This window comes from Fundulus heteroclitus, unplaced genomic scaffold, assembly GCF_011125445.2.
Source record: "Fundulus heteroclitus isolate FHET01 unplaced genomic scaffold, MU-UCD_Fhet_4.1 scaffold_41, whole genome shotgun sequence".
In the NCBI taxonomy this organism is placed as follows: domain Eukaryota; kingdom Metazoa; phylum Chordata; class Actinopteri; order Cyprinodontiformes; family Fundulidae; genus Fundulus; species Fundulus heteroclitus.
The window spans coordinates 757,619-780,219 of NW_023396824.1; the positions used below are offsets into that span (position 1 = coordinate 757,619).

Genomic DNA, 22,601 nt, shown 5'->3' on the forward strand with positions numbered 1-22,601 from the left:
TGATGTCTGACCTGCTGCTAATGCTCCTCTGTAATGTTCTCTTTTCTTTGTTTTGTTCATCTTTAGCGTTTTGAATCGTCTTGTCACTGAAATGTGCCACAGGTAAACATGTCTGACCTTAACTCCATTTCTCCATCGCTGTCTGGAATCACAGCATCAGAATCAGGCAGAGTATTAAAAAGTAAAGTTTTCTGTCTGCTTCTGTGAAGCATAGAATAATGATGGTGTTCACAGTCTGCAGTAAAGTCCAGTACAGCAGTCCATCGTAGTACCTTGTAATCTCTGGCCTCATTAAAAAGCACGTATTCATCTTAATTGCTGTGGCTCTTTCTTTACATCGGGGGTCTTCCACCTGGTCCTCAGCACCTTGTCCTGCATGTTTCAGGTGTTCCCTGCCTTCCCTCTGACAGGAGGCTGCGGTCCATCAGGACCAAAACTAACGCCACAACAACAGTTTCTTCCCATCTGCTACCAGCCTTATGAACAAGGCCCAGAGCCGCCGTGACCTTTGACCCTGCCTCTCTCCCCTGTTCAGGACGTACAAGCTACACCAATGTAGCATCTCCAGACCTTCTGCGTTACATTAACACACAGTCTACCGTGTATTTAGCTCTAGATTCTGTATATATATATATATATATATATATATATAATTTGTTTTGTCTGCACCATCAGCACCAAGTCAAATTCCTTGTAAGTGCAAACCTACTATAAACATGTTTCTGATTCTGATTCACACACCTGACTTCAAAAGACGTCTGAACAGACCTCAGCAGTCGTTGCTTTGACCTGAGAAGTAAAGCAGGTACCCAGTCAGGACGGCCCTCCAGAAGGTCATGGGCTGGCTTCCCTGAAATGGAAAGAGATGCATGCTTAGATGTGTTGCTGTGCAGCTAGTGCAGAGGTACTAGTGACCACAAAGATTTAGATATGACTTCATTAAACCTTACCTGCGCTGGTATTGAACTCCTGTCAGGAAATATTAGAGAAGGTGATGGTTTTCATCTTATAGCTGCTAACTGTGGAATCTGACGACTCTTTGATAGATCAGCTACCTGTGCTCCGTTGGTTTGCTTATATGCTGGAAAGCAGAAAGACGCTCTCCATTTGTAATATGTTCACCCGTCTGGTCATGAGAACGGTCACAGCTGATGATAACGCTACAAACACTCACCATTTTGTCTTATTTCATTACTAAAATTACTAAAATAAACACAGCACCACCTGCTAGCCTGTGCTGATACATCAGTGTCCGTATGTCCCACAATGCACTGCACGTCTTTTTTCCCAGCTGACATCACATTCCCAAGCCCTGTCCACTAACGCTAAGCCAGTGCTGCTAGCACCCCTAGTCTTGATTATTAAATGACCATTCTGTTTTTGTTAACTTTGTTATGTAACCAAGCCATGAGGAAAAGTCAGACTGATTTGTAAGCAAAGATATTTGAGACTTTTACATGGGATATTAATGTTTGTGTTTTCTCATTCGCTCATTACGACTAAATGAAACTTACGGTATTTTAAAATTAGCCGTGAATGTCCGCTAGCATAATGCTATTAGCTTACCGCATACGCAACTATGGTTCATTTTATAAGATTTGTTTTCGTTTTGCTCCACTCACCATCGTTTGATAATGCTATGTGCATTATTACTGCATTAATATGGAACATTAATGTCGATTTAATGGTGTTTTGTACAACTTTAGGATTGACCCCCTTAGCGACCGATCACTACAGTGACTCCTAGCTTCCCAGAGGAATAATTGCATTAATAAAACAAAGTGTCCTAAAGTTTACTGATTTTACTGAGAAAATATTTCTACAAAATATAATTTTATCAAATAATGTTTTGTTTAATTCAGGATTTGCATTGTGAATGGGTTGAAACACATACCAAATGTTGTTCTGAATTAGTTAAGCTAATTTAACCTCATTCCATGTTCTTTAAGATGAACTTTGGACTTTGGTTTCTTTTGTACATAGTTCCTTAGCTTAGCTTCTTTTTATCTTCTTTTTGCTTAGTAGTTTTAGTTACGTTTCACTGGCCTCATAGAAAAGATTTGTTGATTTAAATATAGTGTTAATTCAGATAAACAGCATTCTATAGTGATGTTATCCGGATTTAGACTTTATTTCTGTTAATAAATTCTTGAACTTGTAGAGAAGTTGTCACTCCTTTATTCTATGTGTGTGCAGAGTTTGCTGTTAAAGAAACACCAGAGCTCGAATCATTCCTTTCAAATGTTGTCCTGATATCAGCTGTTTGGCCTGATATTTTGCAGACAATACCTAACAGAGAGTTATTTATTAAACATTAAACAACTTATAACAGTCCGTAATAATGCAACAATAAATAGCGCCCTGGGTGGGGGTTCATAAACATAGTTTGCACTGCACACATATGAGAATATTCACCTGTGACATTCTTGACTTTTTGAAAAAAAAGTTAACTCCAAAATGTTTTCACAACTAGTGAAAATCAACTGTACAACAAAAAGCATAAATTCAAATGCTTGAATCAATCAAGTTATCTGGTGTAACCAACTGTCTGATGGTTGATTTAACTGTAAAGATAAATTTACTGACTGAACCAAAATGAGTCCAGATGCTGTGACTTATCCTCATGTTTGCATAAACCACAATTCTTAAATGAAACGTTCACAGTTATCGATTTTCAAAATTAACATCCAGTCCAGAAGAGTCAGATGCGCCATTATCTAACTTAAGATGCTTTGCATATTCGGCTAATAAGACATTTTAAGAGCTTATTTTTGTTGTGTATGTGGCCAGTTGAGGGGGCTGGGGTCATTTTAAAAGTTTTATTTAAAACGCAACAAGGCCAGGGGGAAGGATCATTGCACATGAACACAGATCAAGTTCTGTATAAAATATATTTTATTATATTCATATTATGTTTAATATATTTTATTAACAATTATATAAAATCATTCCATTTAAAAAACACTAGACTTAAGGCATACTACCAAGTCCCTAAGAAAGCAAGGAAACATGTCAGGAAAGCAACACTAACCATTGTTCCACAAAAAAAGAAACGATGCCATGAAAAACAAGACAAATGGGGATGGCACAAATAAAAAAGAAAATATAACGAATACAATACAACAAATACGGAAACAAAAAAAAAAAAGCAATTCAAAGAGTTAAACAACTGTAAATATCCGATCCTAGGCGTATACTGCCTAGCTCACTAGCTGCCCAGGCAGCAACAGGAGTAATGAAAGAGCTGCCTGGCATGTTGTCACCAACCAGGCAAGACAAGACAGCACAGCGTCCACAGTGCTGCAACCTTCAGCACAGTGTGTGGAGCTGTAGCTTTCAGCAAGGCGTGCGGACAATCACGTGCCCAAGAGTGGAGACACAGGGAGAGAGCGGACCAGCAGGAGAAAACCAGGCGAAAAAATGTGCACTGCCAAATACCCCAGCTGCAGCCGACCATGGCAGCAGAGCAACACGGATCTCAGATGAGCAGATCAGCCGACCAGATAGCCGACATACAGCTGGAGAAAGAAAGAAAGAAAGAAAGAAAGAAAGAAAGAAAGAAAGAAAGAAAGAAAGAAAGAGCACACCTTGGCAGCTACCTGCCTGAATGTAAAGACACCTGCCACGCTGATCAATCAAAGGTACGCTTTCAACTGCACCTGGTACACAGAGTGGTGTTAAAATTGATATGGGCCCGCTCCTGTCTACAGTATTTCCCACGGCCCGTCTCACCCCAGTTCAAGATTTGGTAGTAAAGGAGAAACAATTTTTAGAGGCAAACATTGCACGCAAACATGGGCCCAGACACTGTGGCTCCAGGTTATTTCTGCTCCCAAAACAAGGAGACTATTCTCTCGAGGGTCTTCATGAAGTAAGACTGATTTAGCACCCAGGTGTCCTATCAGGGGGTCAACCCAGATGACCTCAAGAACCATAAAATAGCTTTCAGACCTTAAAACAAACACCCTGTGAGCTGTGTGTTTTCTGCCTCAGAGGGGAGACACAGTTTAGAGACCAGAAGTACCTCTTATTATTTTCCATTAAAATGCCTGATTAATATAACAACTAATGATATTTTTCCATAACAGTGGGGAGGGTAGAACACCATCTCACCACATGTAGAACAGATTTAACTCCTGGTTAATCTAAGTGCCACCCTGCTTTTGTGGAAAAGTGCCCTACAGGCCCTACAGAGCTAGTAATTCCTAAAGGTTTAGCATCTTAACACAGAAAGAATGGTGTTGTCATAAGCCGCATGTTAAACGGTTAACTTGCACACCTGTTTCTACACACACATATTTGCAAAATGTGTATTTAAATTCGTTTGTTGTTTTGTGTTAGCAAGATGGAGCCAGAACATCACATCTGAAGCTACACCTGTGGTGGACCAAGAAGACATAGAGAGGCAGAAGGTTGTCGTTGCTGACCTCACCAACTTATCTGCAGATAAGTGGAGTATTTAAATAGTTTTAACCTTGCTGAATGTGATAAAATGATTAAGGAACTAATGAATTTTATTGCAAACCCAACTAAAGATGCTCTGATTACAGATGTTCTTTGCCAGATCACCCTGCTGCATCAGCAAAGATCCCAACTAAAAAGCTAAACAGCTTCTTCAGTTACAGGATGAGCATCAGATGGTTTTGGACAGAGTGAGTGCTGCCAAACTGGAGCTCTCAAAGGCCGAGGTGAGGATGGAGGAAGCTGACGCTGAGACCAAGGACCTCAAAGCTCCTGATGTCAGTGAGGCTGCATCTCACCAGAGAAGTGCTTCCTCCACCCTTCAGGTGAAATCTTCACACGATCAACCTCAGCAGGTTGAATCATTGCAGGAGCTGGAATCACAGAACAGCTCTGCAGTTTCTAATGCAGCACCTAGAACAGAACCAGTCCTGCCAAAAGTTAGAACAGAACCTCTAAATTTTGAGTTCTGTTACACAGTCCAACCGTGTAACAGAAAAAGATAAAGATTGTTTACAAGGAAAAAAAGCAACCGTATCAGAGCATACCGTAATTTTCAGACTATAAGGCACTATAGACTATAAAATCCTTATCTTCTCAAAAATTGATGGTGGCCTTATATCTGATCACTGTTGTGTTCACTGACTGATTTTATGTGATACAATGTGTTCATAAATCTGTTAAAATGTGTAAATATGACTTTGGTTAGCAACAAAGCCGCTCCGCTCAAAAGGATATGATAGGAGCATTACGGTACACTGTGTCACTACCTGAGGACCCCTGAGCTGTCTACCAGACTGCCTGACTGTAATGTCTAAACTAGAAGTGCATTCATGTAAGGCAGCCTGGAGTACGCGCTAGCAACAATAAACCTAGTAAGTTAATTCAATATAAACGCATAGCTCTCAACTCTCACGCATTGACCGTGTGACACACGCATTTCATCAATTGCACACGCTCACACGCATTACTTTGAAAATCTCAATCTTACAATGAAAATCTCACTCTTGAAACGCACGCGTACGGACGCTTCGCGTCATGGCGGAACCAATTTGTGGTACAATGGTTTCCGCACGTCCAGTAGTAGACCGCCGCCGCGCAAACAAGTTTCCCTCATCCAAAGTGAAACACTTGTATGGTCCGTGTTGTGCGCGAATTAAATGGTAAGTCGTCATGTGTTATTACAAACTGTAACATGAAAGCAAAGTCCGTCTAAAATAGTGACCGTCTTGAATCGAACAACAGCACCCCCCCCCCCCCCCCCCCCCGTTGGACAGTGTTGAATCGAACAACAGCCCCCCCCCCCCCCCCGACAACAATCTCACTCTCAACAGTCGTCAAAAGTTGAGAGGTATGATAAACGTTTATTTTGGCCTGATGTTAGAAACAGGGCAGTGTAGTCCAGCTACTCCGTCCTACCACTGAGACGGAAAGAGAGCTGTGGACTTGGAGGAGGAATGTTACACACTTGGAGGAATATTTAGTAAGCCTTATGGTCCAAAAAATAAGATAACCAGAAATGATCAATATAATTACAAGAGGTCATTCAGTTAAATGTTATTCATATAGCAAAACACGTGTCATGTGTTGTGGATTGAGGAGCATGTTCAACATGTTGACATACTCCTCCTGAAAGAGCGTAGAGCCACAGTGGACAGTCGTCTGCATTGTTGATGGCTTTGCAGCAATCCCTCATACTGAGCATGCATGAAGCGACAGTGGAGAGGACAACTCCCCTTTAACAGGGAGGAGAACCTCCAGCAGAACCAGAACCAGGCTCAGTGTGAACGCTCATCTGCCTCCACCCACTGGGGCTTAGAGAAGACAGAGCAGAGACACAGAAAGCTCAGAAGCTCACATTGACCCAGGAGTACTTTCTATGTTAGAGAAGACAGAGCAGAGACACAGAAAGCACAGAAGCTCACATTGACCCAGAAGTACTTTCTATGTTAGATGGTAATTAGGCGCCCACCTATGCATTGAAAATGCATGGCGGAGGCCTTATACTATTCACCTAATAATTCAATTCAATTCAATTCAATTTTATTTATATAGCGCCAAATCATGAAACATGTCATCTCAAGGCACTTTACAAAATCAAGTTCAATCATATTATACAGTCCGTCCGTCCGTCCGTCCGTCCGTCCGTCCGTCCGTCCGTCTTCATCCGCTTATACAGGGTCGGGTCGCGGGGGCAGCAGCTTCAGTAGGGAGGCCCAGACGTCCCTCTCCCCAGCCACTTGGGCCAGCTCCTCAGGAAGAATCCCAAGGCATTCCCAGGCCAGCAGGGAGACATAGTCCCTCCAGCGTGTCCTGGGTCTTCCCCTGGGCCTCCTCCCGGTGGGACGTGCCCGGAACACCTCACCAGGGAGGCGTCCAGGAGGCATCCTGACCAGATGCCCGAGCCACCTCAACTGGCTCCTCTGGACGTGGAGGAGCAGCGGCTCTACTCTGAGTCCTCCCCGGATGACTGAGCTCCTCACCCTATCTGTAAGGGAGAGCCCAGACACACTACGGAGAAAACTCATTTCAGCCGCTTGTATCCGGGATCTCGTTCTTTCGGTCACGACCCAAAGCTCGTGACCATAGATGAGGGTAGGAACGTAGATCGACCGGTAAATCGAGAGCTTGGCCTTTTGGCTCAGCTCTCTCTTCACCACAACGGATCGGTACAGCGCCCGCTTCACAGCAGACGCTGCACCAATCCGCCTGTCGATCTCCATCTTCCCCTCATTCGTAAACAAGACCCCAAGATACTTGAACTCCTCCACTAGGGGCAGCACATCCTCCCCAACCCGGAGAAGGCACTCTACCCTTTTCCGGTTCAAGACCATGGTCTCGGATTTGGAGGCACTGATTTTCATCCCGGCCGCTTCGCACTCGGCTGCGAACCGCTCCAGTGAGAGCTGTAGATCATGCCCTGATGAAGCCAATAGGACCACGTCATCCGCGAATAGCAGAGACGCAATCCTAAGGCCACCAAAACGGATCCCCTCAACACCTTGGCTGCGCCTAAAAATTCTGTCCATAAAAGTTATGAACAGAATCGGTGACAAAGGGCAGCCTTGGCGGAGTCCAACTCTCACCGGAAACGAGTCCGACTTACTGCCGGCAATGCGGACCAGACTCTGACACCGGTCGTACAGAGACCTGACAGCCCTTATTAAAGGGTCCGGTACTTCATACTCCCGGAGTACCCCCCACAGGATCCCCCGGGGGACACGGTCGAATGCCTTCTCCAGATTCACAAAGCACATGTAGACTGGTTGGGCAAACTCCCATGCCCCCTCCAGAATCCTACTGAGGGTATAGAGCTGGTCCAGTGTTCCACGGCCAGGACGAAAACCACACTGCTGTTTCTGAATCCGAGATTCGACTATCCGACGGACCCTCCTTTCCAGAACCCCTGAATAGACCTTACCAGGGAGGCTTAAGAGTGTGATTCCTCTGTATTTGGAACACACTCTCCGGTCCTCCTTTTTAAATAGGGGAACCACCACCCCAGTCTGCCAATCCAGGGGAACTGCCCCCGATGTCCACGCAATGTTGCAGAGCGTTAACCAACACAGCCCCACAACATCCAGAGCCTTAAGGTACTCAGGGCGAATCTCATCCACCCCCGGGGCCTTGCCACCGAGGAGCTTTTTAACAACCTCGGCAACCTCAGCACCAGAGATGGGAGAACCCGACCCAGAGTCCTCAGGCTCTGCTTCCACAATAGAAGACATGTTGGTGGGATTAAGGAGGTCTTCGAAGTATTCCGCCCACCGACGCACAGCGTCCCGAGTCGAGGTCAGCAGCACACCACCCCCACTGTAAACAGTGTTGGTACTGCACTGCTTCCCCCTCTTGAGACACCAGATAGTGGACCAGATTCGCTTCGAAGCCGTACGGAAGTCTTTCTCCATGGCCTCTCCGAACTCTTCCCACGCCCGAGTTTTTGCCTCGGCGACCAGCCGAGCCGCCTGCCGCTTCGACTGCCGGTACACATCAGCTGCTTCCGGAGTCCCACAGGCCAATAAAGCCCGGTAGGACTCCTTCTTCAGCTTGACGGCTTCCCTCACCGCTGGTGTCCACCAGCGTGTGCAAGGGTTGCCACCGCGACATGCACCGACAACCTTGCGGCCACAGCTCCGACTAGCCGCCTCAACAATAGAGGCGTGGAACATGGTCCATTCAGACTCAATGTCCCCCGCCTCCCTCGGGACGTGTTTAAAGTTCTCCCGGAGGTGGGAGTTAAAGCTCCGTCTCACAGGGGACTCCGCCAGACGTTCCCAGCAAACCCTCACAGGACGTTTGGGCCTGCCCGGTCGGACCGGCTTCCTCCCCCGCCATCGGAGCCAACTCACCACCAGGTAGTGGTCGGTGGAGAGCTCCGCCCCTCTCTTCACCTGAGTGTCCAAGACATACGGCCGCAGATCAGATGAAACGACAACAAAGTCGATCATTGAACTGCGACCTACGGTGTCCTGGTGCCCAGAGCACATATGGACACCCTTATGCTTGAACATGGTGTTCGTGATGGACAATCCATGACGAGCACAGAAGTCCAACAACAAAACACCACTCGAGTTCAGATCAGGTGGGCCATTCCTCCCAACCACGCCCCTCCAGGTCCCACTGTCATTGCCCACGTGAGCGTTGAAGTCCCCCAGCAAAACGAGGGAGTCCCCAGGAGGGGCACTCTCCAGTAACCCTTCCAAGGACTCCAAAGTCCTTGGAGTCCATATTATACAGATTGGGTCAGATTATACAGATTGGTCAAAAATGTCCTATATAAGGAAACCAGTTGATTGCATCAAAGTCCCGACAAGCAGCATTCACTCCTGGGGAACCGTAGAGCCACAGGGAGAGTCGTCTGCATTGTACATGGCTTTGCTGCAATCCCTCATACTGAGCAAGCATGAAGCGACAGTGGGAAGAAAAACTCCCCATTAACGGGAAGGAAAACCTCCGGCAGAACCGGGCTCAGTATGAACGGTCATCTGCCTCGACCGACTGGGGTTACAGAAGACAGAGCAGAGACACAACAAGAGAGACAAAAAAGCACAGAAGCACACATTGATCTAGTAATCTGTTCTACGTTAGATGGTAGTAGCGGGTGAGCCGTCTTCTCTGGATGATGTCACAGTTAACAGAACGCCAGACCAGGTGTACCTACTATGAAGAAAAAGAGAGAGAACAGAAAGTTAAAAGCTGAAATGACGACAGTCATTTCAATGCAATACAATGCAAAACTGGAGAACAGTAGACTGAAGAACAGTAGAAATCAGTAGAGTGAGAAAATTAGACCCTGATGTCCTCCAGCAGCCTAAGCCTATCACAGCACAACTATAGAGATAGCTCAGGGTATGAGCCACTCTAACTATAAGCTTTGTCAAAAAGGAAAGTTTTAACATTATAGTCTTAAAAATAGATATGGTGTCTGCCTCACGGACCAAAACTGGGAGTTGGTTCCACAGGAGAGGAGCCTGATAGCTAAAGAATCTGCCTCCCATTCTACTTTTAGAGACTCTAGGAACCACCAGCAGACCTGCAGTCTGAGAGCGAAGTGCTCTGTTAGAAACATACGGGGTAATCAGAGCTCTGATATATGATGGAGCTTGATTATTAAGGGCTTTATACGTTAGAAGGAGAATTTTAAATTATATTCTTGATTTAACAGGAAGCCAATGAAGGGAAGCTAAAATTGAAGAAATATGATCCCTCTTGTTGATTTTCATCAGAACTCTTGCCGCAGCATTTTGAATCAGCTGAAGACTTCGAACTGCATTTTGTGGACTTCCTGATAGTAAAGAATTACAATAGTCCAGCCTTGAAGTAACAAATGCATGGACTAGTTTTTCAGCATCACTCCTGGACAGAATGTTTCTAATTTTGGCGATATTCCGGAGGTGAAAAAAGGAAACTCTGGAAATCTGTTTAATATGGGATTTAAATGACATGTCTTGGTCGAAAACAACACCAAGATTTTTAACTTTATTACCAGAGGCCAAGTTAATGCCATCCAGATTAAGTGATTGATTAAGAACTTTATTTTTTGAAGACTCTGGTCCAAAGATTACAACTTCTGTCTTGTCAGAATTTAAATGCAGGAAATTTAAAGTCATCCAGCTTTTGATGTCATCAAGACATGACTGCAGTCGAAGTAATTGATTGGATTCATCAGGATTTATGGATAAATATAGCTGAGTGTCATCAGCATAACAGTGGAAGTTAATCCCATGCTGTCTGATAATTTTGCCGATCGGAAGCATATATATAGTAAATAGAATTGGTCCAAGGACTGAACCCTGTGGTACTCCACAAGTGACCCTAGAGTTTGAGGAAGATTTATTATTAACATGAACAAACTGGAATCTGTCCGACAGATAAGATTTAAACCAGCCTAATGCTTTCCCCTTAATCCCTACAGTATGCTCAAGTCTTTGTAGGAGAATATTGTGATCAACTGTATCAAATGCAGCACTGAGATCTAACAGGACAAGTATAGACACAAGTCCATTATCTGAGGCCATGAGAATATCATTGGTGACCTTCACCAGAGCTGTTTCAGTGCTATGATGAGCTCTGTAGCCTGACTGAAACTCCTCAAGTAGGTCATTACTTTGTAAATGTTCACATGGTTGATTAGCAACTACTTTCTCAAGAATTTTAGATAAGAAAAGAAGATTAGATATAGGTCTGTAATTTACTAACTCATCTTGATCAAGAGATGGTTTCTTAAGTAAAGGTTTAATAACAGCTACTTTAAAAGCCTGTGGTACATATCCATTTACCAAGGATAGATTAATCATGTCTAAAATAGGACAACTGATCAGAGGGAATACCTCCTTAAACAACTTGGTTGGGATTGGGTCTAACATACAGGTAGAAGGTTTAGATGAAGCTAAAATTTTAGATAGCTCAGAAAGCTCTACTGCTTCTAAACAGTTCAGACACTGCGCAGGTTCTAAGGATTCCTCCAATGCTTCCTCACTTACTGAGGAGGAGGTAATCATGTTTGGGAGGATGCCAATTATTTTATTTTTAATGGAATCAATTTTATTTATGAAGAATCCCATAAAATCATTACTGCTAAGAGCTAAGGGAATGGATGGATCAACAGAGCTGTGGCTCTGGGTAAGTTTGGCAACTGTACTGAAGAGAAATCTACGATTATTTTTGTTCTCCTCAATTAATGATGAAAAATATGCTGCTCTAACTCTGCGCAGGGTCTTGTTATACAACAATAGACTGTTCTTCCAGATTAGGTAGGATTCCTCTTGGTGTGTAGAGCGCCATTTTCTCTCCAATTTCCTAACATTGTGCTTCAAGGAACGCAGCTCTGAATTAAACCAAGGAGCCAGCTTCCTGTGAATAATCACCTTCTTTTTCAAGGGAGCTACATTGTCTAATGCAGAACGCAATGACGAAGTCATACCGTTTACAAAGACATCTATTTGTGAATTGGAAGAAACAACATTGCTGCCATCTACAGGGCATTTCTGCAATACGGAGGATATTAAAAAGGGGACAGACTCTTTAAGTTTTGATACAGCATTATCCGATAAAGATCTACTATAATGGAACCCTCTTTTGGGGGTGGAGAACTCAGTTAGATTAAACTCAAATTTTATTAAAAAATGATCAGATAGGACAGGGTTGTGAGGAAATACTGTTAATTCTTCACAATCAATGCCATATGTCAGCACAAGGTCTAAAGTATGGAGCCAAGAGTGCGTCGGTTTATGCACATTTTGAGCTAAACCATTTGAATCTAGGATAGTTTTAAAGGCTACACTAAGGTTATCACATTCTGTGTCAACATGGATGTTAAAATCACCCACTATAATAGCCTTATCAGTATTTAACACCAAATCAGATAAGAAATCTGACAACTCATCCAAAAACTGAGTGTAAGGGCCTGGTGGACGATACAAAACAACAAACAGAAGAGGTTTTATTGCTTTGCAGTTTGGATGAGGGAAACTGAGGGTTAAATGTTCAAAAGAACTGTAATTATTAGTTGGCCTGGGACTAATTAATAAATCAGACTGAAAGATAGTTGCAACTCCTCCTCCTCTTCCCACAGATCTGGGAATGTGGAAATTTGAATAATTGGAGGGAGTTGACTCATTTATACTAACGTAGTCCTCTTGTAGCCAGGTTTCTGTGAGACAAAACAAATCAATCTGTTTATCAGAAATCAATTCGTTAACTAACAAAGTCTTTGGAGGGAGAGACCTTATATTTAATAGACCACATTTAATTGTTTTATTTTTAGGTTCAAGGTGAACCGTATTGATTTTTATTAGGTTTTTAGGCGCCCGCCTATGCATTGAAAATGCATGGCGGAGGCCTTATGTTATGCACCTAATAAGGGTTTCTTTAATATTATAGCTTTTTATTCTTCCGTCACCGTGAATACAGCCCGAACCGTAGGCTGTACCCCCACAAACTATATATCAAAACGTGCGTCTTGACGGTGCGAAGTGTGCTATTTGTACTTGACGCCATTTAAAGTTACCGTGGTGACAAAATTAACCAAAAACCACTTCTCAAAACCACTTCCTACACACAGTTGACCTCACAAAAATGCAGAGCTCAGCATGGCACTTTTTTTCGGTACAGTGGTTTAGGTGTTGGGCTGGTGCACCAAAGGTCGCAGGTTCGCAACCCGCCGGGGGGTACCCAATATTTATTTTTTTCTTTACAAGTAACAAATAAATAATTTGAACAACTGATATGCTGCGCAATAGCACACATGAATTTCTGGACCTTCGGAGCTATAACAGTGATACATTTATCGCCGATATTCCCGTCATCCTATAGTTCTTCAGAACACTGGAACCTGCCGACTTCTCCCGGCCGGGCGGAAGTGCAACTCAGCCGGCATAAACAAAGCCTGTGAACCGCGGAGGGTGGTGCGTGCTAGGCTAAAGCTAACACCACACTGGCTATCTTTTCTTTCAAAACTGCACCGCGTTGCTGCGCTATAGCACACATGAGTTTCTGGACCTTCGGAGCTATAACAGTGATACATTTAACAGGTGTTACGGTAGCTGGTTGCGCTGCTGATAATATAAAGATGAGGAACACAGCGCACCACTAGAGGGGCGCTAATAATCCTTTTGGATGTGGTCAGCACCCATTAAAACACGAAGAAGAAGAAGGGCGCACCGCTTTTAAAACAGAAGAAGAAGAAGTGGTCATAAACGGTGATGCGGAGCTGTTATGGTAAGTGTGTTAAGCCGGGCATACACTGTACAAGTTTTTCAGTCGTGGTACTTATATCGTCTCAAACTCTCTCTCAAATTCTCTTGGGTTTCTTGTTGGCGGACTTCCTGTTTGCGGTAAGGCGTATTGCGTCACTTCCTGTTGTTGCTGTGTGAACGACGGAGCTTTGCTCCAGGCTCTCTCGCTTTTTATCTTTAAACCTCTTTGCTGTAACATCTGTTTCCAAACATAAGCACTTTTAAAACATTGTCTGTGGCTGCTCATCACGTTTGGGAACTCCTCGTGTTTCACACGGTTTGTTCTTTGGCGTGATAATAGGGCGTTAGCCTAGCTTTAGCCTAGCGTTAGCCTAGCGCTAGCCAAGCCTTAGCCTCATAATGGCTTCTCCGGCTCTGACTAAGTCTCCTATCTGCTGCTCTCTGTGTCAGATGTTCAGTTATTCCTCTGCCTCCTTTAGTGATGATGGTACATGTAATAAATGTAGTGTTTTTGTAGCTTTGGAGGCGAGGGTGTCAGAATTGGAGACCCGACTCCGTGCTGTTGAAAAACCAGCTGATAGCCGCTCTTTTGCTAGCGCGGAGCCGCATAGAGTAACTTCACGTAGCGAACCTAAAGCAGTAGCACCCGAGCAGCCTGGTAACCAGGCTGGCTGGGTGACAGTTCGTAGGAAGCATAGCTCTAGATTACAGACCCCAGATCACCACCAACCCATCTGCGTTTCTAATAAATTTTCCCCTCTGAGCGACAATCTCGCCGAGGAGCCGACCTTAATTATTGGCAGCTCCATAATGAGAAATGTGGCACTAAAGAAACCAGGGACCATAGTTAAATGCCTACCAGGGGCCAGAACAGGCGACATAGAATCCTACCTAAAACTACTGGCTAAGGATAAGCGTAAATACCGCAAAATTGTTATTCACGCTGGCGGTAATGACACCCGGTCACGCCGATCAGAGGTCACCAAAGTTGGTGTTGCTTCGGTTTGTGAGTTTGCTAAAACTATGTCGGACTCTGTAATTTTCTCTGGTCCCCTGCCTGATCTGACCAGTGATGACATGTTTAGCCGCATGTCATCATTCAACCGCTGGTTGTCTAGGTGGTGTCCAGAAAACGACGTGGGCTACATTGATAACTGGAGAACTTTCTGGGGAAAACCTGGTCTGATCCGGAGAGACGGCATCCATCCTACTTTGGATGGTGCAGCTCTTCTTTCTAGGAATCTGGCCAGATTTATTAGTTCTCCTAAATGCTGACAACCCAGGGTCCAGACCAGGAAGCAGAGCCGTAGTTTAACACACCTCTCTGCAGCTTCTGTACTGTTACCCACCCATTATCCTATTGAGACGGTGTCTTTCCCACGGCCAAAACTTAACAGATCAAAAACTGATCTAAAAGGAACAAATCATAAAAACCTAATAAAAATCAATATGGTTCACCTTGAACCTAAAAATAAAATAATAAAATGTGGTCTATTAAATATAAGGTCTCTCCCTCCAAAGACTTTGTTAGTTAATGAATTGATTTCTGATAATCAGATTGATTTGTTTTGTCTCACAGAAACCTGGCTACAAGAGGACTACGTTAGTATAAATGAGTCAACCCCCTCCAGTTATTCAAATTTCCACATTCCCAGATCTGTGGGAAGAGGAGGAGGAGTGGCAACTATCTTTCAGTCTGATTTATTAATTAGTCCCAGGCCAACTAATAATTACAGTTCTTTTGAACATTTAACCCTCAGTTTCCCTCATCCAAACTGCAAAGCAATAAAACCTCTTCTGTTTGTTGTTTTGTATCGTCCACCAGGCCCTTACACTCAGTTTTTGGATGAGTTGTCAGATTTCTTATCTGATTTGGTGTTAAATACTGATAAGGTTATTATAGTGGGTGATTTTAACATCCATGTTGACACTGAATGTGATAACCTTAGTGTAGCCTTTAAAACTATCCTAGATTCAATTGGTTTTGTTCAAAATGTGCATAAACCGACGCACTCTCGGCTCCATACTTTAGACCTTGTTCTGACATATGGCATTGATTGTGAAGAATTAACAGTATTCTCTCACAACCCTGTCCTGTCTGATCATTTTTTAATAACATTTGAGTTTAATCTAACTGAATTCTCCACCCCCAAAAGAGGGTTCCATTATAGTAGATTTTTATCGGATAATGCTGTATCAAAACTTAAAGAGTCTGTCCCCTTCTTAATATCCTCAGTATTGCAGAAATGCCCTGTAGATGGCAGCATTGCTGTTTCTTCCCATTCACAAATCGATACCTTTGCTAACAATGTGACTTCCTCATTGCGTTCTGCATTAGACAATGTAGCTCCCTTGAAAAAGAAGGTGATTATTCACAGGAAGCTGGCTCCTTGGTTTAATTCAGAGCTGCGTTCCTTGAAGCACAATGTTAGGAAATTGGAGAGAAAATGGCGCTCTACACACCAAGAGGAATCCTACTTAATCTGGAGGGACAGACTATTGTTGTATAACAAGACCCTCCGCAGAGTTAGAGTAGCATATTTTTCATCATTAATTGAAGAGAATAAAAATAATCCTAGATTTCTCTTTAGTACAGTTGCCAAACTTACCCAGAGCCACAGCTCTGTTGATCCATCCATTCCCTTAGCTCTTAGTAGTAATGATTTTATGGGATTCTTCATAAATAAAATTGATGCCATTAAAAATAAAATAATTGGCATCCTCCCAAACATGATTACCTCGTCCTCAGTAAGTGAGGCAGCATTGGAGGAATCTTTAGAATCTGCGCAGTGTTTGAACTGTTTAGAAGCAGTAGAGCTTTCTGAGCTATCTAAAATTTTAGCTTCATCTTAACCTTCTACCTGTATGTTAGACCCAATCCCAACCAAGTTGTTTAAGGAGATATTCCCTTTGATCAGTGGTCCTATTTTAGACATGATTAATCTATCCTTAGTAAATGGATATGTACCACAGGTTTTGAAAGTAGCTGTTATTAAACCTTTACTTAAGAAACCTTCTCTTGATCAAGATGAGTTAGTAAATTACAGACCTATATCTAATCTTCTTTTCTTATCTAAAATTCTTGAGAAAGTAGTTGCTAATCAACTTTGTGAACATTTACAAAGTAATGACCTACTTGAGGAGTTTCAGTCAGGCTTCAGAGCTCATCATAGCACTGAAACAGCTCTGGTGAAGGTCACTAATGATATTCTCATGGCCTCAGATAATGGACTTGTGTCTATACTTGTCCTGTTAGATCTCAGTGCTGCGTTTGATACAGTTGATCACAATATTCTCCTACAAAGACTTGAACATACTGTAGGGATTAAGGGGAAAGCATTAGGCTGGTTTAAATCTTATCTGTCAGACAGATTCCAATTTGTTCATGTTATTAATAAATCTTCCTCAAACTCTAGGGTCACCTGTGGAGTACCACAGGGTTCAGTCCTTGGACCAATTCTCTTTACTATATATATGCTTCCGATTGGCAAAATTATCAGACAGCATGGGATTAATTTCCACTGTTATGCTGATGATACTCAGCTATATTTATCCATAAATCCTGATGAATCCAATCAATTACTTCGACTGCAGTCATGTCTTGATGACATCAAAAGCTGGATGACTTTAAATTTCCTGCATCTAAATTCTGACAAGACCGAAGTTTTAATCTTTGGGTCAGAGTCCTCAAAAAATAAACTTCTTAACCAATCACTTAATCTGGGTGGCATTAACCTGGCCTCTGGTAATAAAGTAAAAAATCTTGGTGTTATTTTTGACCAAGACATGTCATTTAAATCCCATATTAAACAGGTTTCCAGAGTTTCCTTTTTTCACCTCCGGAATATCGCCAAAATTAGAAACATTCTGTCCAGGAGTGATGCTGAAAAACTGGTCCATGCATTTGTTACTTCAAGGCTGGACTATTGTAATTCTTTACTATCAGGAAGTCCACAAAATGCAGTTCAAAGCCTTCAGCTGATCCAAAATGCTGCAGCAAGAGTTCTGATGAAAATCAACAAGAGGGATCATATTTCTCCAATTTTAGCTTCCCTTCATTGGCTTCCTGTTAAATCAAGAATAGAATTTAAAATTCTTCTTCTAACGTATAAAGCCCTTAATAATCAAGCTCCATCATATATCAGAGCTCTGATTGCCCCGTATGTTCCTAACAGAGCACTTCGCTCTCAGACTGCAGGTCTGCTGGTGGTTCCTAGAGTCTCTAAAAGTAGAATGGGAGGCAGATCCTTTAGCTATCAGGCTCCTCTCCTGTGGAACCAACTCCCAGTTTTGGTCCGTGAGGCAGACACCCTGTCTACTTTTAAGACTAGGCTTAAAACTTTTCTTTTTGACAAAAATTATAACTAGTGACTCATGTTACTCTCAGCTACCTTTATAGTTTAACTGCTATAGGCTTAGGTTACTGGAGTATATCAGGATCTAATTTTCTCACTATATTGAGTTCTACTGTTCTTCAATTATGCATTATGTGTTGTCATTTCTGCTTTAACTTTCTGTTCTCTCTCTTTTCTCTTCATAGTAGGTACACCTGGTCTGGCGTTCTGTTAACTTTGACATCATCCAGAGAAGACGACTCACCTGCTACTACCATCTAATGTAGAACAGATTACTAGATCAATGTGTGCTTCTGTGCTTTTTTGTTTCTCTTGTTGTGTCTCTGTTCTGTCTTCTGTAACCCCAGTCGGTCGAGGCAGATGACCGTTCATACTGAGCCCGGTTCTGCCGGAGGTTTTTTTTTTTCCCGTTAATGGGTGGTTTTTCTTCCCACTGACGCTTCATGCTTGCTCAGTATGAGGGATTGCAGCAAAGCCATGTACAATGCAGATGACTCTTCCTGTGGCTCTAGGGTTCCCCAGGAGTGAATGCTGCTTGTCGGGACTTTGATGCAATCAACTGGTTTCCTTATATAGGACATTTTTGACCAATCTGTATAATCTGACCCAATCTGTATAATATGATTGAACTTGACTTTGTAAAGTGCCTTGAGATGACATGTTTCATGATTTGGCGCTATATAAATAAAATTGAATTGAATTGAATTGAACTGTGCGACGGAACCGCGGGTTTAAAAGTTCACCGCTCACGATCTGTGTACGGCGCAACTACAGACATCATATACGTAGACGCGTCATAGGGCGCAGGTTCGCACGTCAACGTCACCGCCATATATATGTGGCAGAAAAAAGTTGAGTTCTGTTATTGTGAATGTGGATCAGAGAAGATGCCTCAATCCTGTGCTGCAATAAATACACACACACACACACACACACACACACACACACACATATATATATATATATATATATATATATATATATATATTTTTTTTTTTTTTTATATTTGTGTGTGTATATGTTATGAGGATCGATTTGTTAAATCTAAACATTGTTGTCTTCATTATTTCATAAAACCGTGTCACTTGTGAACCTTTAGGAACATACTTTTTGGGTGAGTATTAAAGAGGTAAAATTAATAAAATGAGAGAAAAAAGTCCTAGGTCAATAAAGTAAAAATAAACAAACAAACACAAAAGTGATAATGTTATGATAAAAACATCATATCATGAGAATTAAGGGGGAACATTTCCAGAATACACACAGTTTGCAGAATTATTTTACTCCTGGAGTAATAGGGCCAGGTTAGATTATTTTAAATATTTTTATTTTTTAGGAGAATAAATTCAGGAGAATGAAGCTAAAGGGATACGAAAATAAACTTGTAATATTACAAAAAAAAAAATACTATGAATACAAAGTATATTCAGAGATTCAAGTCCCTCTGATACTGTTTAAGTGACTGAGTAACTGCAGATTTGCCACATTTAAGATGGTGGACGCTCTGACGCATCGCAGCATAGGCAGAACCCGCCCAATGACGCGTCTACTCTTATATTATGTCTATGGGCGCAACGCTCGGACGCGACCGGAGTGCTCATACTGTAGAAGAAGAAGAAGAAGAAGACGGAAGTGTCGATGGCTACTGTAAACATTACCGGAGAGAAACGTGCTGCTTTGGCAATATGTGCAATTTTGTGTGCAGAAAGCCCTAAAAAGAAAAGGCGACGACGTATTTGGAGAAAGACATGGCTGAGGAAACATGACTACTACGGTCTGCCAGTTTTACAGAAAGAACTTGAGGTAAGCTGGCGACAGTTGTTGTGCCAAACTAGGTATCCCCGCCAGGATTTGTATCCCCTGCGTCGGGAGCGCGCATTCAGCTTGCTGAACGCAGTAAACTCCGCCTCATTTCCAGACAATTCGGCGTGAAAATCAAGATGTTTTATTTCTCTTAGCGACATATAGGAATAGTGCCGTTAGATTATTGTTCAGTTAATGGGTTACAATTGAAAACGTAACACTTGTTAGTACGATCGTAAGGGATTGCTATGTCGGTTAAAACTAGTCTGATCACTCAGTATAACACGTTCTGATAAAGTAAATGGCTCTATGGTCATCTCCAGATGTGTCACGAAAGTATTATGTCATTAGATTGTTGCATGTCTGTCTGCTGAAACTAAAAACCCACCTTCCTGAGTCCATCACAGCTGTCTACTTGTTCGTTTTTTTTGTGTGGATAGACCCGCATGAATGGATTATATAAAGCTGATTCCAAGTGTGATCAAATGAACACAGAATAAAGTTACTGCCAAAATGATCAGATCTAATTATATTTTAATTCAGCCAAGAACCATATTAAGAAAACAAGGTGTCGCTTTAAAAAAAAAGAACAGTATGAGGAGTTTCAAAATATATTACAATATATAATATTGTAATATATTTTATATATATTTTAATATATTGTAATAACATAATACAAAACGTGTTATATCAGTAGTGGTTTAAAAATATATTACAATTTTATTAGAATAGGATGTTTAAAAAATATTTGGACTTCACATTAAAAGTTTTATTGATTTCAAACACTGCAGCCAATTTTTATATGTGCTGACCAGACAGGTTGGTCTGAAAGTTTTCCTCTCTAAGGAAACCCAGCAGGTTGCATCAAGTCTCTCCAAGCAGCATTCACTCCTCCTGAAAGAGCGTAGAGCCACAGTGGACAGTCGTCTGCATTGTTGATGGCTTTGCAGCAATCCCTCATACTGAGCATGCATGAAGCTTCATATTCATAAGTTAAACTGCTATCCTTAGGTTGTGAGAATTGATCCTTGCATTTTTACTGGGATTTTGAGGTTCTGTGTGTGTGTGGTTTTTTGTTTTCTGGATACAATCCGGGTTAGCACCCGAACATCCCTTTCAGACAGCTTTCTCGTGCGTCCACAGTTAATCCTGTTGGATGTGGTTCGTCCACATTACCCTGGACCCCGTGGCTCTTGATACATCACAAACACTTGCTGTCTTGGTCACAGATGCAAGGCAAGGCAAGGGAAATTTATATATACAGCACAATTCAGTACATAGACAATACAAAGTGCTTTACATGATTAAAATATAGCAAAATAAACGCAAGTAGGAATAAAATGTAGATAGAAAATGGAATAAAAGCAAGTACAGATAGAATGTAGAAACAAAGAAGAACATTAAAAACAGTAAAACAGTTTAACTAGAACAGTCAAAGGCAATTTTAAACAAATGTGTTTTTAATCTTGATTTAAAAGAACTCAGGCTTTCCGCACTTTTACAGTTTTCTGGAAGTTTGTTCCAGATAAGTGGAGCATAGGAACTAAATGGTGCTTCTCCTTGTTTAGTTCTGGTTCTAGGTATGCAGAGTAGGCTGGAGCCAGAAGACCTTAGTGGTCTGGAAGGTTGATACACTGATAACAAGTCTGTGATGTATTTAGGTGCTAAGCCATTTAGGGATTTATAGACTAACAGAAGTATTTTAAAGTCTGTTCTCTGAGATACAGGGAGCCAGTGTAAGGACTTTAGAACTGGGGTGATGTGCTCTACTTTCTTAGTCTTAGTGAGGACGCGGGCAGCAGCGTTCTGGATCAGCTGCAGCTGTCTGATCCACTTTTTAGGCAGACCTGTGAAAACACCGTTGCAGTAATCAATTCTACTAAATATAAACGCATGGATTAGTTTTTCCAGATCCTGCTGAGACATCAGTCCTTTAATCCTGGAAATGTTCTTCAGGTGATAGAAAGCCGACCTTGTCACTGTCTGTAAATGCTTTTGGAGGTTCAGGTCTGAGTCCATCACTACACCCAGATTTCGGGCCTGATCAGTGGTTTCTAGCTGAAGCGAAGCTGTGTGCTAACTTTTGATCTTTCCTCTATTGGTCCAAATATTATTACTTCAGTTTTGTTTTTATTCAATTGAAGAAAGTTTTGACACATCCAGCAAGATGTGCACCAACAATTTGTCCTCCTTTGAACTCACCCATGTCACCCATAGTGTTGTGTGCATTGCAATATTTTGAGCAAAACTGTGCTCTTACCCTGCTAATTGGACCTTCACGCTCTGCTCTTATTGGTTCAATGTGCAATGCGGTACCGCGCACGTGACGTCACCGTCTCAAGAGCAACGCCCCTTTTGCCTCTTAGGTAGGGCATACAGGAGAGAAAGCACGGATAACTCAGCTATTACAAGCGCAACAGAACCAGCGATATGACCGACTTTGCAGCCATTAAACTTTCCCAAGACGATGTCCCAGGCGCACGGATTACTGGTCGCACTGTCGAAGAACACACCAACCTTCAGCTCAAACGATGGCTTGAGGTTCGAGGGCTTAAAAAGACTGGAAAACTGGCCGAGATGATGAACGGTAAGCTTTGTTTTTTTTTCCTGCGCGGCGGTCATGGCAGCGTCGGCCGTTTTTTTTTTTTGTTGTTTGCAATCACCGTCCAGGAATGGGTATATGTTTAATGTTTGTCTCATTTGAAATGTTTTTGAGTAAGCTATCCTGGTAGCAGGCTATCATGTTAGCGCCTGCTACCATGATAGCCTATATGCTATCATGGTA

The 22,601-nt window shown here is 42.3% G+C and overlaps 1 protein-coding gene across 1 annotated transcript in view; it reads right to left on the reverse strand.

The window, feature by feature from the left end:
- The window catches only part of LOC118560255 (protein NLRC3-like), a 943,592-nt gene that overhangs the window by 605,729 nt on the left and 315,262 nt on the right, over positions 1-22,601 (reverse strand). The window lies entirely within an intron of this gene.